This window comes from Sciurus vulgaris, assembly GCF_902686455.1.
Source record: "Sciurus vulgaris genome assembly, chromosome: 3".
NCBI classification, from domain to species: Eukaryota; Metazoa; Chordata; class Mammalia; order Rodentia; family Sciuridae; genus Sciurus; species Sciurus vulgaris.
The window spans coordinates 52617411-52635018 of NC_136463.1; the positions used below are offsets into that span (position 1 = coordinate 52617411).

The window sequence follows — 17608 nt, forward strand, 5'->3', positions numbered from 1 at the left end:
ATTTATTTGGGGAGTGGGAATAGGAGCAGCAAGTTCAAATGTTGATATTTCAGCTTAATCCAGGCAAAATGAAACCTTTGAGAGGAGTGCAAAATTGGAAAATCCTTACTTAATAGAAGGTGATTGATAGGGGTTGACAGCCTCAGAGCTGTCGCCGTGACTACCTCAGAGACCTCCACGCTTCTTAGGATCTGCAAGGAGGCACTGATTTTGCCATCATCAAGGGGTCAGGAATGATCACAAAGTATGATCATTTTTTGATTATTGTTTTTGCTTGGTGTGGTTTGAAATAATCAGGTGTGATTTCTAAGAGCAGATTCTGCTCTTACTGAGTAATAATTAAGCTGTAAGGGCCTTGATTGATGATGTTACTGATGTACATGTTTGTGCATGTTTTCTAGTAATGATTATTCAGCTAATTAATCTGTTCGCTGTCCTATGCAATCAGCACATACTGGCTGTGTTGAGAACTGTCAAGAGTCTTGGGACAGTGTGTTTTGCATACTCAAAGAATGTTTTATTGATATTATTTGTCTTCCAACTTACAGGAGAAGGAGCACCCTAAGACCTGCTTAATGTGTTTTTGCTAACCTAGCCAAATCCATCAAGTGCTCTTTATTACACTCTGGTGCTCTTTATTCACATATTGATTTTCTTTTATATTTGTAAATTGAAATGAAATGAAGAATTGGATTCTGTTTGTGTCTGAAATTAGGCAAGCTAGGTAAACCTGGGGAAGGAAATCACTGTCTTTTCACATGTAAAATCAATGTCTGAGATTAGATGGTCTTTGCAGGTCCATCCAACTTTGTCATCCTCTTTTCATACTTCTTTGAAGAGAATTAAACACCCCCCTTCACCCACACACATTTTAGTCAATCAGATATGAACTGGAGGTCTATATACCTTTGTGAATCTTCTTTAATCCAGGGTGACCAGTGCCAGGTGAGATCCCTGTGAAATCATAGGGACTTTTACCTTCAGCGTTATGTATTATTATATTGGTCAAAAATAGTACATACATATGTAATTTTTCTTATCAAAACAAAGCAAGGAAGATAGGAAGATGTTTTAAGGAAGATAAGGAGAAAACTTGGAGGGCTTAGTATGTGTTAGGATAGGAAAGTAAAGGAATGGAGTATCAGGAACTGCTCCTCTTGGCTTCTGTATTCAAAAGCAGTTGATAGAGATTCCTTATTTTTGTCTCTCAAGTTGACATTATAGCTCTATGGCTATTGTCATTTGCATATTTAAAAGTGAGCTAGTAGACATGTTTTGTTTTTTGAAAAAAATTCCCTAACATGGAAGTTTTAATACAGATTTTCATGCCTTTCTTCCTTTAAAAATTATAATCATAAAATGAATTTAATGGAGGTATGGGTGGTTTATAGGGTTATTAAAGTCGCAGTTACTCATAAGGTGTTATCTCTTCTTTATATATTATCTAAAAGAAAATTCAAATACAAATTACCTACCTGACTTTCTAGTGTTTGCCATTCTTTTTAAGAAGCTTTCTGAGCCCCATCCAATTACTGGTATGTGCTCAGAGAAGGAGATACAGGTTTACTTTAATATTATGTATGATCCTCACCTTTGCTTAGGCGAAACAGTAAGTATTGTTAAATAAAGTTAAACAAAAGCAAGTGAAATTAAAGAAGGAATAGAAGCAAACAAAAATTTTAAAATTTCTATATTTTTAGGATTGTAATAATACATGATTCCATTCTTTGGAGACCCTATGCAGAACATCTTTGTCTATCACATTTGTTCTGTCCTTGAATGAATCCCTCTTCTCCTGCTGTGCAGGGGCATGCTTCCTGCGAGACCCTTCAGGAAGCAGCTCAGTTGCAAAGCAATGTCCATAGTCTTGAAACTAAGCTCTTATGACTGATATTTTTGGCCATAATGAAGTAGTTGCCCACTTCAGATTATACACGTTTAAATGAAATTCTAGGGGTTGGGTAGTATAAGGGAATTTGTGCTCGGAATAAAATAGACAATGCTCCTATACCAAATCCCTTGGAAATATAGTATCATAGCCTTGGTATGAGCTTTTAAATAACTTGACTCCAGATGTCGTTGCATTAATGAATATTTTTATAGCTTCAGGGATCCATTAATTGGCTCCAACAGAACCTCATCAATGACTTGGTGTTTGTTTTTTGGCTTACACTCCTATCTCAGAGCCAGTCAATAATGACAATTTTCAGCCATTGAACCATGTTAAATTCCTTAGAATAACTGATTTGGAGTTCATTTTTAAATCACCGTTGATTTTTCTGCCCCTGAGTCTGAACGCTAAGGTCAATTTACTTGGATTGGCAACAAATTGATCTTTGTATGAGACTTGGGTATCAGCTGCATCTATAACACAGGCCTCCTTCATGGCAGGCATCTTGGGCCTCTCATTGTATCGCACTTTCCGCTGCTCTGAAACCAACTGCTGAGTCCTGGGTACTGACATTACTTGATCAAGGATAGCTCAGTTGTCCATGAAGAACATGTGGCTGCAAACGCTCTTCAACACTTTGATTTGTACCCCAGACATCCCATGTATCTCTTTAGCCCTTAAAGTGGTAATTCCTCCCAAAATGATTTTTAGATTTATGAAGTCATGTTTACAGAATAATAGTCTTATTTCTTACAGATATTGTATCTAAGATTTTTCATCACTTTGTTGACATTTTTTCTGGTGTAACTTATTACCTGGGGGGAAAAAAACTGAAAATGGTCATGTTTAAATTTTAACAGTGAGTATGTAGCTACATTACTTGATGGCTCTAATGGCCCCATTTATTCTGTCCACAAGCAATCCCTTCTCATGCTGCTGTGCAGGTGCATTCTTCCTGGGGATGCAGCTTAGTTGCACAACAGTGTGAAGGTACTTAATATCATTAAGCTGTGTACACTTGAAAATGATGGCGGTGGTAAATTTTATGTGTATTTTACAGTAAAGTTTTTAATTTGAGATGGATATTTGGTATATACCTGTTCCATAAAATTATGACAAATTTGGAATAATAACATTTCTAAAATTCCTTAGCATCTTCAAAATAATATGCCATACTTCTCCATACAACCATTTTTATGTGATATAATCAATTATATTTATATAGATTTGGCTAGACAAAATAAAAATAGGAACACAAATGGTTTCAAAAACTGGAGGACATCTCAAAAATAAATGTAAGTGAATTAAGCATTACTATTGCCCTACCTTATTCTTGCCATTTCCATTAATATATATATATATAGATAGATAGATTTTTTTTGTTGTTGTTGTTTTTTTCTTTTCTTTTTTTTTTTTTTTTTTTTTTTTTTTTTTTTTTGCAGTACTGGGGATCGAACTCAGAGCCTTGTGCTTGCAAGGCAAGCACTCTACCAGCTGAGCTATCTCCCCAGCCCCATCCATTAATATTAATGAAGCACAGTTAACTGATCACTGATACCTAATAATACACTATACAAAATATGGCTATTTATTTATTTATTGCCTGTTTGGGATCTAGTGTTGACTTTTTTTCCATGTATTTTTTACTGATGCCTTATAGTTGTTCATAATGGTGGGATTCATTGTTACATATTCATACATGCACACAATATAACATAATTTGACCACTATCATTACCCAGTGTTTCCCCAATTCTTCACCTCTCCCTCACCCAGTTCCTTTTCTTTACTTTACTGATCTTCCTTTAATTTTCATGAGATACCCCATACTGACCTTTCTTTTCCTTTTTCTTCTCTAGCTTTCACACATGAGAGAAAATATATGATCCTTGACTTGCCAACTTTGGCTTATTTTGCTTAACATCATGTTCTTAAGTTCCATTCATTTTCCTATAAATGACATAATTTCATTCTTCTTTATGGCTGAATAATATACCATTGCGTATGTGTGCCACATCATCTTTATGTATTCATCTATTGACAGAAACCTAGGCTAGTTCCATAGTTTGTCTAATGAGAATTGTGCTGTTATAAACATAGCTATGCATGTATCACTATAGTATGCAGACTTTAATTCCTTAGGATAAATACCCAGGAGTGGTGTAGCTGGTTTATATGGTGGTTCCATTCTTAATAATTCAAGGAGCTCCATATTGAATTTTATAGTGTTTGTACTAATTTACAATCCCACCAATAGTGCAAAAGTGTTCCTTCTTCTCCATCTCCTCTCTAGCACTGATTACTGTTTTATTCTTGATAACTGCCATTCTGACTGGAGTGAGATGAAATCTCAGAGTAGTTTTGATTTGCATTTTCCTCGTTGCTAAAAAAGTAAAACATTTTTCATATATTTGTTGGCTATTTGTATTTCTTCTTTTGAGAAGTTTCTTTTTAGTTCATTTGCCCATTTATTAATTGGTTTGTTTTTTAGGTGTTACGTTTTTTGAGTTCATTATATATTCTGGATATCCTCTGTCAGAGGAGTAGCTAGCAAATATTTTCTCCTAATTTGTAGGTTCTTTCTTCACATTCTTGTTTCCTTTGGTGTGCGGAAGCTTTTTAATTTGATGCTATTCCATTTATTAACTCTTGGCATTACTTCCTGAGTTTTAGGTGTTCTATTGAGAAAGGCATTACCTGCACCTGTATCTTAGAGTATTGACCCTACATTTTCTTCTAGGTATTGCATAGTTTCTGGACTAATTCATAGATCTTTGATTCATTTTGAGTTGACTTTAGTGCAGGGTGAGAGATAAGGATCTCTCATTCTTCTACATATGGATAGCGCATTTTCTTATAACTATTTGTTAAAAAAAGCTGTCTTTTCTCCAATGCATGTTTTTGTCAAAGATCAGATGACTGTATCTGTATAGGTTTGTCTCTGTGTCTTCTGGTCTGTATCCTTGGTCTATATGTCTATTTTTATGCCAGTATCATGCAGTTTTTATTACTATAGCTCTTTAGTATAATTTGAAGTCAGGTATTATGATAACTCCAGGATTGCTTTTTTGGCTTAGAATTGCTTTGGCAATTTGGGGTCTTTTATTTTTCCAAGTGAATTTTAGGACTATTTTTTCTAGTTCTGTGAAGAATGTCATTGGTACTTTGATGGGGATTGTGTTGAACCTGTATATTGCTTTTGGTAGTATGGTCAATTTAACAATATTCTTCCTATCCATGAACAGGGGAGGTGTTTCCATCTTCTGAGATCTTCAATTTCTTTCTTCATTGTTTTTTAGTTTTTATTGTAGAGGTCTTTTATTTCCTTGGTTAGATTTATTCCTAGATATTTAGTTTGTTTGAGGATATTGTGAATGGAATTGTTTTCCTGATTTTTTTACTCAGCAGATTCATTATAGGTGTACAGGAAAACCATTGATTTTTTTATGTTCATTTTGTAACCTCTTTTGCTGAATTTATTCACTCTAGCAATTTTCTGTTGGAGTTTTATAGATCTTCTAAGTAAAGGATCATATTATTTGCAAATAGTGATAATTTGATGACTTCATCCTTTCCAATTTTTATCACTTCTATGTCCCTCTTTTGCCTAATTGCTCTGGCTAGAATTTCTAGTACTGTATTGAATAAAAGTGGTGAATATAGACATCCTTGTCATGTTCCAGATTTTAAAGGAAATTCTTCAAGTTTTTCTTCATTCACTATGATGTTGGTTTGGGGTTTGTCATATATAACCTTTATGATGTTGAGATAGGTTCCTTCTTTTCCTAGTTTTTTCAGAGTTTTTATCATGAATGGATACTGAATTTTGTTGAAGAATTTCTCTACATCTATTGAGATGACTGTGATTTTTGTCCTTAATTCTATTTATGTGGTAAATTACATTTATTGATTTGTGTATGTACACCATCTTTGCATTCTAGGATAAAACCAACTTGGTCAAGATGTGTAATTCTTCTTAATATGTTGTTGAATGCTATTTGCTAATATTTTATTAAGGAATTTTGCATTGAAGTTCATCAGGGTATTGGTCTGTAGTTTTCTTTCCTGATGCCTCCTTATCTGATTTTGGTATGATGGTGATACTGATGTCATAGAATGAATTTGGACATTATTTCATCCTTTTCTATTTCATGGAATAATTTGAGGAGCATTGGCATTAGTTCTTTAAAGGTCTGGTAGAATTCAACTGAGAATCTATCTGGTCCTGGGCTTTTCTTTGTTGGAAGGCCTTTTTTACTGTTCCTATCTCATTGCTAGTTATTCGCCTATTTAGGTTTTCTGTGTCCTCTTGATTCAACTTCGGTAGGTTGTATATGTCTAGAAATATTTATTGCAGTATAAGTTTTCAAAATAGTCCCTAATGATTCTATGGATTTCTGTGATGTCTGTGGTGATTTCTCCTTTTTTGTCTCTAATTTTATTTGTGTCTTCTCTCTTTTTATTTTGGTTAGTTAAGGGCTTATCAATCTTCTTTATCTTTTTGAAGAACCAACTCTTCATTTTATTGATCTTTTGTTTTGTTTCTTATTCTCAATTTCATTGATTTTGGCTCTGATCTTAATTATTTCCTTCTTTCTACTCATTTTGAGGTTGATTTGTTCTTTATTTTCAAGGGTCTTGAGATGCATCATTAAGTTGTTTATTTGGGATCTTTCTGATTTCTTACGTAGGCACTCAGATATAAACTTTCCTTTCCAACTGCCTTCACAGTGTCCCAGATTTTTCCAGTTTATTGTATCACTGTTCTTGTTCGAGTCTAAGAATTTAAAAAAAAATTTCCCCTGATTTCTTCTATCACTCATTCATCATTCAGAAGTATATAGTTCAATCTCCATGTGTTTATATAATTTCTGTTTATATAATTTGGTGTTGATTTCTAATTTCATTCCATTATGATCAGTTAAGATGCAAGGAATTGCATAAATATTTTTGATTTGCTAGGATTTGCTTTGTGGCCTAAAATATAGTCTATTTGGGGGAAGATTCCATGAGCCATTGAGAAGAAAATGTATTTGGCTATTGTTGGATGAAATATTCTATAGATGTCTATTCAGTTCATTGGATATATAATATTGTTTTGGGGTCCTAAGAGACTTTACTGAGTTTATATCTGGATGACTTATCTATTGGTTAGAGAGGTGTGTTGAAATCACCCAATGTTATTGTATTTGGGTCTGAGTCTTTAATTGAGTAGTGTCTGTTTTATGTAATTAGGTGCACCAATTTTGGGGGCATAAACATTTACTATCATATCTTCTTGTTGGATTGTTCTCTTTACCAGCATAAAGTGACCCTCTTTGTATCATCTGATTGATTTTGACTAGAAATATGCCTTGTTGGATATGAGAATAGCTACTACTGCTTGTTTCAAGGCTCCATTAGCATGGTGTATCAATTTCTATCCTTTTACTTTCAGCCTGTGGCTGTCTTTGCCTGTAAGGCGAGTCTCTTGCAAACCAAATATAGTTGAGTTTTGCTTTTCAATCCATTTTGCCATTCTATATCTTTTAATTAGGGGAAGTTAGACTATTTATATCCAATGATATTATAAAGAAATGTTTATTAATTTCTGCCATCTTATTTCTAATATTTGATTTTTGTCCGGTTTCTCATATGTTATGCTACAAATAAATGAAATTTGTCCACATGAAAGCTCTGGGGTTTGTTTTTATTTCTTCCATGTGAAGTATTTAAGTATTTTCTGTAATCCAACTTAGTTGTCAGGGATTTACTTTCTGCTTATATTGGGAGGTTTTTATTTCTACTTCAATTCTGAAGGATAGTTTTGTTGATATAGCAATCTTGGTTGACAGTTACTTTTTTTTCAGGGAACACCCCATTCCAAGTTCCTCCTGGATTTTAGTATTTGTACTGAGAAATTGGAAGTAATTCTAAATGACTACCTGTATGTGTGATATGACAGTTTTCTTTTGAGGCATTTAAAATTCTATCCTTGTTCTATATGTTAGGCATTTTAATTATAATGTGTCTTGAAGAGGTTCTTTTTTGATCTTGTCTCTTTGGGGTTTTGAAAGCATCCTGTATCTGGACGTCTATCTTATTCTTAATGTTTGATTATTTTTCTGTTGTTATTTCCCTGAAGAAGTTCTCCATGCCATTAGACTTCATTTCATGACCCTCTTCAATTCCAGTGATTCTGAAATTTGGTCTTTTAACATTGTTTCAGAGTTATTGTATATTCTAGTCAACATGACTTTTCTTTATACTATCTGAATGTTCAGAGCTGTCTACTTCATCTTCCATCAGCAGTGAGAGTCTGTATTCTACATGGTCTATTCCATTGTAGAAACTTTCAACTGAACATTCTACTTGATTTATTATGTCTTTTATTTCTAATATTGCTGTTTGGTTCTTGTTCAATATCTGTATGTCCTTATTGAGTTTCTCATTCTTATCCTGCACTGACTTCCTTAATTCATTCAGTTGTTTCTCTGTGTTCTCTTGGAATTCATTGATCATTTTATAGGCATTCTTTTGAATTTTTATCTGATACTTCAACCACTCCAATATACTTGGAGTCACCTGCTTATGAATTATGAACTTTATGAAACATCATGTTACCTTGCTTTCTCATATTTTTAATATTCCTGTGTTGGGTTTTGTCCATCTGTTGAGATGGATTTCTCTTCCACTCTTATGTGTGGGCCTTTTTAGGGCACAGCCTTGTCTTGCCAAAGTGTCTTAGAGTGATCTAGATTGAGACCATTTGTGGGTGTGGTATCCACAGACTTTGTGTTAATTCTCTGTTTTGTTGTAGGAATGGATGTCTGTGAGTGGGATTTGAAGTGTTCCCAGCCATTCCTACTTGGGGCCTGATCATTAGTTTGGAGGTTTTGTCTTTTCTGTTGTTTGTATTAAAGTATCACTGAAGTTTCCAGTTAATTTATATTTAGAGCAAGGTGCGCTTTCTCTTGACTGAGTTTAGTTCAGCAGCAGAATGTCTACCCTGAACTCATAGTGACCTTGGAGATTCCCAGTACCTCACAGAAAAGGAAGAAACAAACATTAGCAACAACAAGTACAAATAATATACAGCAGTAAAATAAATACCTGGTGCCTACTGTGACATCTACAACAATTAATTACTACAAAACCAGAAATTGTGGGGTCAGCAAGTGCCAGCAGCAAAAAGGAGAAACATCCATGGGCTAGATCTGGCATTAAAGTAAACAACATGTGTCAACTATGCTATCCACAATACTAATGATTGCAACACATGATTGGTGGGATAGGAGTTATATAAATCAAATAGTTTTAAAATATGGTATAAGTACAGTTCACTAAGAGAAAAAGAAATGTGATAGGAAGATCGAAGAGAGTTTAGAATATTCAAAATATAAACAGAAAATGTAGACAAGATGTAGCAAGTGATTGGTCATAAAGAAGGAAGAGAAAAAGAGAAAAAGTAATAGCAGAAAGAACAAAGAGAATTTGATTGTCAGTGGGAGAAGAAAGGAGAGGAAGACAAAAAGAAAGCAAAACCAAAATAAACAAACAAAAATCTCTAACCCTTAAAAGACAAGGAAGAATAACTATCATAAAATGAGAAAAATGAGAAAAAAGGAAATGTGTGTGTATGTGCACACATGCATCCATAAACCAGTTAGCATAGCAAAAACAAAAAAGGAAAAAAGATTCTTAATGAAAATGAAAAGACTTGTCTCTAGTGAGGTGGCCAAAACTGCCAATAACAATAGATGGTCACTGCTTATGCCCAACTGTATTTCTTTCCATTTCTTCTTGGGCTAAATACTGAAAGAGAAATTGAGAGTGAGTGAGCACGTATGCAAGTAAGAGCATGCCAGCACATGAATGCTCACGTGAGAGCAAGCAAGGGCTGGGGGTTTTAACTCCTTCCTCTTTTTGTGTTGCTCACAGAGCTGCCAGCTGGAGTGGGCTAACACTGAAGTTGATTAAAATAGCTCTTAGCATCCCTTCTCACCAGTATAAAGTAGGATGGGATGGGAAGTACTGTCAATTGGAGTTTGGTCTGCACAGACCAGCTGATGCACTCCCAGGGTGGAGCTGCTTCAGGGTTCTAAGAGGGGAGTTCCAGCAGCTGCAGCTTAGCTCTAATCAGGCCTTAGGGATTTTGTTGGGTGGTATCTTCTCTGGACAGATTACATCAATACACCCTTATGGGTAGGCAGATGCCTATCTTGGCTGGGTGTCTGGATCTCAGGAGCCTACCAAGAAGGCTTGCAGGGCCGTGTTGTCAAACCTCCTCAAGTCTCACATATTTCTCTGCCCACAAATACAGTTTTCCCAGGCGCAGTCCCTGAGCCTGTTCAGTTTCGTGCCCCTCTTCAACTGGTTATATGAGCTAACAGGGTCAAAGGGAAAGGTGGTTACACTTCCCTCATATTTCTGACTTGAATCTCCTTGGGTACAATCTTCTCTGGGCCTGTTTCACGCAAGTGCTGTTAACTACACCCTACGCCACACAGTAGGCACTTGTTGGGGCAACATGGCAGTGTCTGCTACAATCTCCCACAACAACTGCAGTGTGGCCTTCTTAAGATGTCTCCCACCTCAACTCTCCTCTTGCCAATTGAGAAACAAAGCACTTTTCATATACAGTTTGCTATGCAGCCCCTGGATCAGCTAAGTTCAGGCTGCTCCTTCTGCTCTACAGGTTTTTCTTGTCAAATTTGTCTATTGTGTTTCCCTCTGTCTGTGATTCCCTCCCCTCTGCAGTGAACCAGTTTGGCTCTAATGTACTTTGTTCAGTGCTCCTGAATTTCTGAGTCTCAATGAGATTCTGATTATCCAATATTGATTTTCAGTGAAATCCCTCTTTCACCCCTGTCACTGAGAAGCAGTACTCTCTCTGCTTATATCCCCAATCACAATGCAACTGCAAATGTACCCTTCCACTATTCTGCCATCTTGAATCAGCAATTTATTTTTGAAGCTTTGAAGGAAAGCTTTTTATGACTTAAAGGTATACAGTGACTTTTCCTGTTATTAGTCCTCTGACATTATACTTTCTATATAATTTCAGTAACATCTATTGCTTTTGTCATATTCTTTATCTATCTATATCTTCCATCCTGTTTATATATAATTGAGTCTCAAAAGAGTTAGGGGATGTGCTTTTCATTTCAGTTGGCTAACTGGTATGTCTCACTGTGACCTTGAATCTATTGTTTTATTCTCTTGTTCTTAGAAAGGTTAACTTTCTAGTTCTTCAAAAACAATAATTTTCTTTGTAATTCAGATTTACATAATTATCCTTTCCCCCACCTATATTTCCTAATTTCCATTTCTGCTTTTCTGAATTTAAAAAATGTGATATAGCATTATTGCCTATGTTTTTTCTCTTACATTATTTTTTTGAAGCTGCACCTTATATTTTTGGTGACATGGATGACTCCAATCAGTTTAATGGTCATAATGGGCTTCAATTTAAATGTATTTTCCTCCCCTTATAAAACTGCCTTTATGCCAGGAATGTGAATTAGGCTAATTTAATTGATGGACCTTAGGCGAGTTTTTCAGGAATAAAACCTTTTAGGCTATAAGTACTAAATGAACATATTTCCAGCCACTTTGCAAAGTGGGGACTATGATTATGATATAATATTTAAAGAGGGGGAGAGAACTAACTGGAAGAAACCTCTCTTTCTCCTGTGACTGCTTCCTCTAACCTTTGTCAAGCTGAATATCCCTTGTCTTTAGCAAGTTAGTAGAGTTAGTGATTTAAAGACACATTTGGGTCTTTTAAACAAAGGGAAAATAAAATTACTGATTATACCAATAGTATCTTGAAATGAGCCCAGTAGTTTCAGTATCTGATTTTTCTAATATGGCATACAAAATGTGTTTATCTATAATGCACATTTCAAATAAGCCCAAACAATTGTCTTTGGCATTGCTGACTACCTGGAAAACTGCAGTTTGAAGGTGACAAATGGAAATAAGGAGCCCTTTAAAGAACATCTCTTTGGAATTTGAGGATTTCTATTCAACTTTTCTTCCCAGGGTCACTGTGTTTATTTTTTGGGTAGTGACTTCCACAAACACTGATATCTCTTTTCCTTCCTGTTAATATCCAAAGTTAGTTCAGGAGTCCTAGTTCCAGTGAGAGGATGCTGGAAATAATCTTAGCCAGGTCTCTCTGAGCAAACAGCCTTGTAGCACTAGCAACCCCCAAGGGGCTCAGCTTGGTGGACTCTGGACTATTACACATAAGCTAATCCAGTAGAGCTATATTTACCCATCTTTAAATCGTACTGCTCACTCTGGGTGTGGTTCTTCCCTGAATTCTCTGTATTCTTCCTCTCTTCTCTCTTTCTTGTCTCCTTTTTTCCCTTTCCCCTCAGTTCCTGTCTTCTTCTTTACTGTTTTTCTCTATTCATCATCTCAGTCAAGATATACCTTTGAAAGTTCCTGGCACATTTATTTTCCCAAAATGAGAAATTAATCCTAGAAAATTCATTCCTCCCTCCCAGCCATTGCCTGTAAAGCGCTACCTCTTGTGGTTTCTTCTGTCTGTCCCAGCCAACTGCTTTCTCTCCTTGATGTGTCATAGCATAAAGTCATCTGGAAGTGTGTTATGGAATATAACAGAACAAGCTGGGCGTGGTGGCACACGCCTGTAATCCCAGCGGCTCGGGAGGCTGAGACAGGAGGATTGCAAGTTCAAAGCCAGCCTCAGCAAAAGCGAAGCGCTAAGCAACTCAGTGAGATCATGTGGGGGATGGGGCAGGGGGGGCGGGGAGAAGAAGGAGAAGGAGGAGGGAAGGAGGAAGAAGGAGAAAAGAAACAATCCTTTAAAAAAAAAAAAAAAAAAAAAGAATATAACAGATAGGACTAGTCCCAAGCAATTTTAAAATGTTATTGTGTACTATCTTTGCAGTATACTCCTCAACTTTACTTTTGAAAAATACCTTTTGTGTTTGTTTTCTTGCCATTTTCATTACACATTTTGAAGGGTATTGAAGACACTGAAAAAATACCTGAGTGATATAGCATGGCTGCTGTTTTGGAAAATTGGAGATCATGTAATTTTCTCCCAACTCAGTTTCCTCATTAAAAAATGTTTGGGACTCAATGTCTTATGATCAGATTGGTTTACACACCTCAGTTATTTCCTGTCTTTTTCTTTGTGAAATAAAGAACCATGAGAAGTAGTCAATGAATAAAGCAATGAACAGAAAGGACTGCTCACCATCCCCTATAGTTTCAAAAGTTGGAAGATAAAACTGAAGAAAAATCCAACAGACTGGGAATGTAGCTCAATGGTAGAGAACTTGCTAAACATGTGAGAGGCTTGGAATTTAATCCTCAGCACTGCCATAAAAGAGGAAGAAATGATCAAGGAAATAGACCAAAAGACAAGAGAGGGTATAAAAATTACAGAATTAGTCCAAGATCCAAATAATAAGAATGTTACCATAAGAAAACAGGAGTGAGTAAATTGTCAAAGGAAATAATGCAAGAATTTCCCCAAAACTGAAGGACAGGAGTGACCATGTTGAAAGAATCCACTAGATACCAGCTTAAGAACTAAATAAAAAACTGGGTATGGTGATGCATGCCTACAATCCCAGCAACTAAGGAACCTGAGGCAGGAGGATTGCAAGTTTGAGGCCAGTCTGGGCAACTTAGAGAGACCCTGCCTCAAAAAAATTAAAAGGTCTGAAGATATAGCATAGTGGTAAAGTTCCCCTGGGTTCATTTCCCAATACCAGAAAAAAAAAAAGAAAAAAAGAAAAGAAAACTAATTATTAAGGAAAAAAAGATTTTTTGCAAGGCACAGCCTAATGAAATTTCAGAACACCCAGATAGAGAGAAATTCCTATAGGCTTTACAGAGGTGTATTTGGGGGATTACGGGGAGACATCCCTATCAAAGGATCTAATTTCAGAACCATATCTAGTATCTCAACAAAAATAGTGGATGGTGGGTGATAGAGTATTTCAGGAAGCTCCTGGCAGATTTACTCTCCTCAAATGAGAAAGTAACCCTAGAAATCTCTGGGATGCCAGAAACAAGGGAAGGAAATTAAAATGAATTTACAGATGATAGCAGTGGAAGCCTGCACAACAGACCCTAGGAGAATAGAACTGCAGATAAAGGGAAAAATGGAATATATTTTTCCACATGAGAAGTTGTACTAAGAGGCTGCTGGAAGGTGTGAGGTTTAGTGGGAGGGAATGAAGCAATTGAAAAATTGAGGCAGTTATTAATCCCAGGAAAACAAAAAGGTGTATGAAAAAGGAAATGTGCTTACAGCACAGTATTGAAGAGTGAATTTGAACATATCCATAAATAAGGTAGATATTTAATTTAACTAAAATAGAAGATTTAGCTATAAAATAGATGGGAGAGTAGAGGTGGGATATTGAAGAACCAAAACCTTCTACAATGAAAGAGGAAGTGACTGTGTAATATCTAAAACTGATGGAATTCAGAGATGACAGTTTAGAATTGTAGAGGTAAATAAATAACAAGAAACCATAAAAATAAGTGAAAAGTTAATACCTTTGGTGGAGGAGTCAGAAGGGATAGGTAGAAATATCTGGGTTTTATTATAAAACTTTTTAGAATTATCTGACTTTTTTATTTGTGCCTTAGTCATTTTGATAAAATAATTTTCTTTAACCTTGAAGTTCTTTAGGTTTGTAGGTTCTGTAGTGTCTTGGGGACTAAACATATAAATGGCAAACAAAAATCTATTACATTAAAACAGTTTGTAGAATTCAGGTAGATAGAGTACTTTACACCCTTATTGGATTAAGAATGAACTGCAGAAATCTTAAACTCTACTAATTAGGTTTGTTCTTTATACTGGTGTTGAAGTAATTCTGAATCAACTATGTATTATTAGGAGAGAGAAAATATATTGAACTAGGGAGATACAAGCAGTGAAGGGGAAAAGTAAGAATAGTCTTTATGGTGTTGGCTTTGAATTGAAAGTACCATTAGGGGCTCCTCCCTTTAACCACTGAAAGAGCCTCAATGCCGTGATTTACAGTCAGAGTGAGTATAGTCAGTGCCCAGAGCTTGTTTTCTAGATACTGTTCACCACAAAAAGGAACTATGACTCTTTATAGAAGTAGCTGATTCCTGGTCTGGGACAGGAAAATATAACATCTTGTGTCAGAAACCAAAGAAGTGCATAGACAATGATGAGGCCATACAGTGCTGAAGATCACAGGAGCTGACTTCAGGGGACTCTAACCTGCCAGATTTGGGTCAATTAGAGCAATAAAAAAAAAAAATAATGATGGTAATGGATTATAAATTTATTTATTTATTTATTTATTTATTTATTTATTTATTTATTTATTTATTTATTTATTGTCCCAAGGATTGAACCAGGAACACTCAACCACTGAGTCACATCCCCAACTTTTTTTTTTTTTTTTTTTTTCTTTTTTTGGGTGCTGGGGATCAAACCCAGGGCCTTATGCTTACAAGGCAAGCACTCTACTGACTGAGCTATCTCCCCAGCCCCAGCTTTTGTTTTTTATCGTGGGACAGGGTCTCACTAAATTGCATAGAGCCTTTCTAAGTTGCTGAGCATGACCTCGAACTTGTGATCCACCTGCCTTAGTCTCCCGAGTCACTAGTATTACAGGTGTGCACCAACACACCTGGCTTAAACATTGATTCTTAACAATGCTTGCATGTGTTGAGTATCCACCATGAAACTATAAAAAATATAAGATGGGATGAGAATATGGAGTGACTCTTCCTGCCAGCTAAGAAATGTAGAAAAACAGTGATATTAGAAAATTACCTTTTGCTAGGCGTAGTGTCACATGCTTGTAGTCCTAGCTACTCGGGAGACTGAGGCAGGATGATCACTTGAATCAGGAGTTTGAGGCTAGTCTGGGCAATATAGCAAGATCCTGACTCAAAAAGAAACCCTGTCTCAAAAAGTACAAAGGACTGGAGATGTAGCTGAGTGGTAAAGTACTACTGGATTCAATCCCTGGCAACATAAAAAATAAAAAATATGAAAAGGAGTTTATTCATGGCACAATATAAAGTAAACTCCTTTTTATTTAGTCTTGATCCATAAGAAGATCTTAAAAGATGAATGTGTTTTAGTGTGAAAAAAATTAGGCAAACATGGTGCTAACATATATAAGGTTATCATGCCCTATCCACTGGGGAAAGCAACATGGACTGTTTTCATTATGGAATTTTCTCTAAGGATCCAGGCCCTCAAGAAGCCAAACCACATCATTGCCTACACAGAGTAAACTTACCTCAGCTTCTTCAGCTGGAGTTGTTGGTGAACTTGTATCCTCACAGTTCAGATTTCCATCCTTAAAATTGTCACATTGTGAGGAAATTGGATGTTTATCTTTGACCAAGCTTCTTGTGTATAGATACTGTATCTAGCAGCTCTGATTCCCAGCAACTAGTAAAATGGCTGGTTTTGAATTTGGATTTATTTAAAAGACACCTGAAATAATGCGGAGGTAGATTTCCTGAGTCCTCAGACATTTTATGAAAGACTTGTCAGTCTGAAAAGATAATTTGAATAAAGTTAGAAAATATAATATGAATGGTATGGATAGGTTATACTTGGATTTGATTCTTTTATTTGATACCCAACTGTGTAGGACTATTAAAAGAAATACCACTGTCACACAAGAGAATTTCCACCATTATTCATTTTGCAAGAACTTCCACCAGTACCATATATTGGAATATTGTTCATCTCCGAAAAAGGAATGAAGTAACAAAGCATGCTATGATATAGATGACGACATTGGAACACTTATGCCAAGTGAAAGAAGCCACGTACAAAAAAAAAAAAAAAAAAAAAAAAAACCCACACATTATATGACCCCATTTAGATGATGTGTCCAGAATGGGCAAATCTCTAGAGACCGAAAACAGATTAGTGGTTACCAGGGGCTGGGGAGTTGGGAGGAATGGGGACAGACTGCTTAATGGTGTGAAGTTTTCTTTTGGGGCGTTAAAAATGTTCTAGAGGGGCTGGGGTTGTGGCTTCATGTTAAAGAGCTCGCCTAGCACCTGTGAGTCACTGGGTTCAATCCTCAGCAGCACATAAAACTAAATAAATAAAATAAAGGTATTGTGTCAAAAAAACTGTATAAAAAATGTTCTGGAATAAATACTAGTGATAGTTGCACAACACTGAATGTTCTTAATGCAATGAATTTATACTTTAAAATGGTAACTTCCATTATGTTTATTTTACCACAATTAAAAAAATGAAAAAGAAAAATAGCTTCTGTAGACAACGGCTCTACTAAACACACAGACTGATTTTCATAATGTGTAATTTCTCTAGGCTCCTATGGTATCAAACAGCACAGGCAATTTTGGAAGCCTGGGTGTTTCTGGTTTAAAAGATTCAAAATGTTTTTTATGGAATGACAATGGGTTATTACAGTAAACCAAGGGAGCTGGGGTATAGTTCAGTGGTAGAGCATGTGCTCAGCATGCATGAGGTCCTTGGTTCAGTTCCCAATACCAAAAAACTTTTTTTTTTTAAATAAGTTAGGATATATTAGGGGCACATCTAACTTTTTAAACTGCTTCTGTCTGATATGTCCCTCCATATCACTGTCATAAATCAGGCAGTGGTAACTGGGCACTGTGGCACACACCTTTAATCCCAATGACTTGGGAGGCTGAGGCAGGAGGATCACAAGTTCAAGGCCAGCCACAGGAACTTAACAAG

General features: G+C 35.9%; 1 protein-coding gene across 1 annotated transcript in view; it reads left to right on the forward strand.

The window, feature by feature from the left end:
* STX8 (syntaxin 8) overlaps window positions 1–17608 on the forward strand; it is a 273652-nt gene that overhangs the window by 172135 nt on the left and 83909 nt on the right.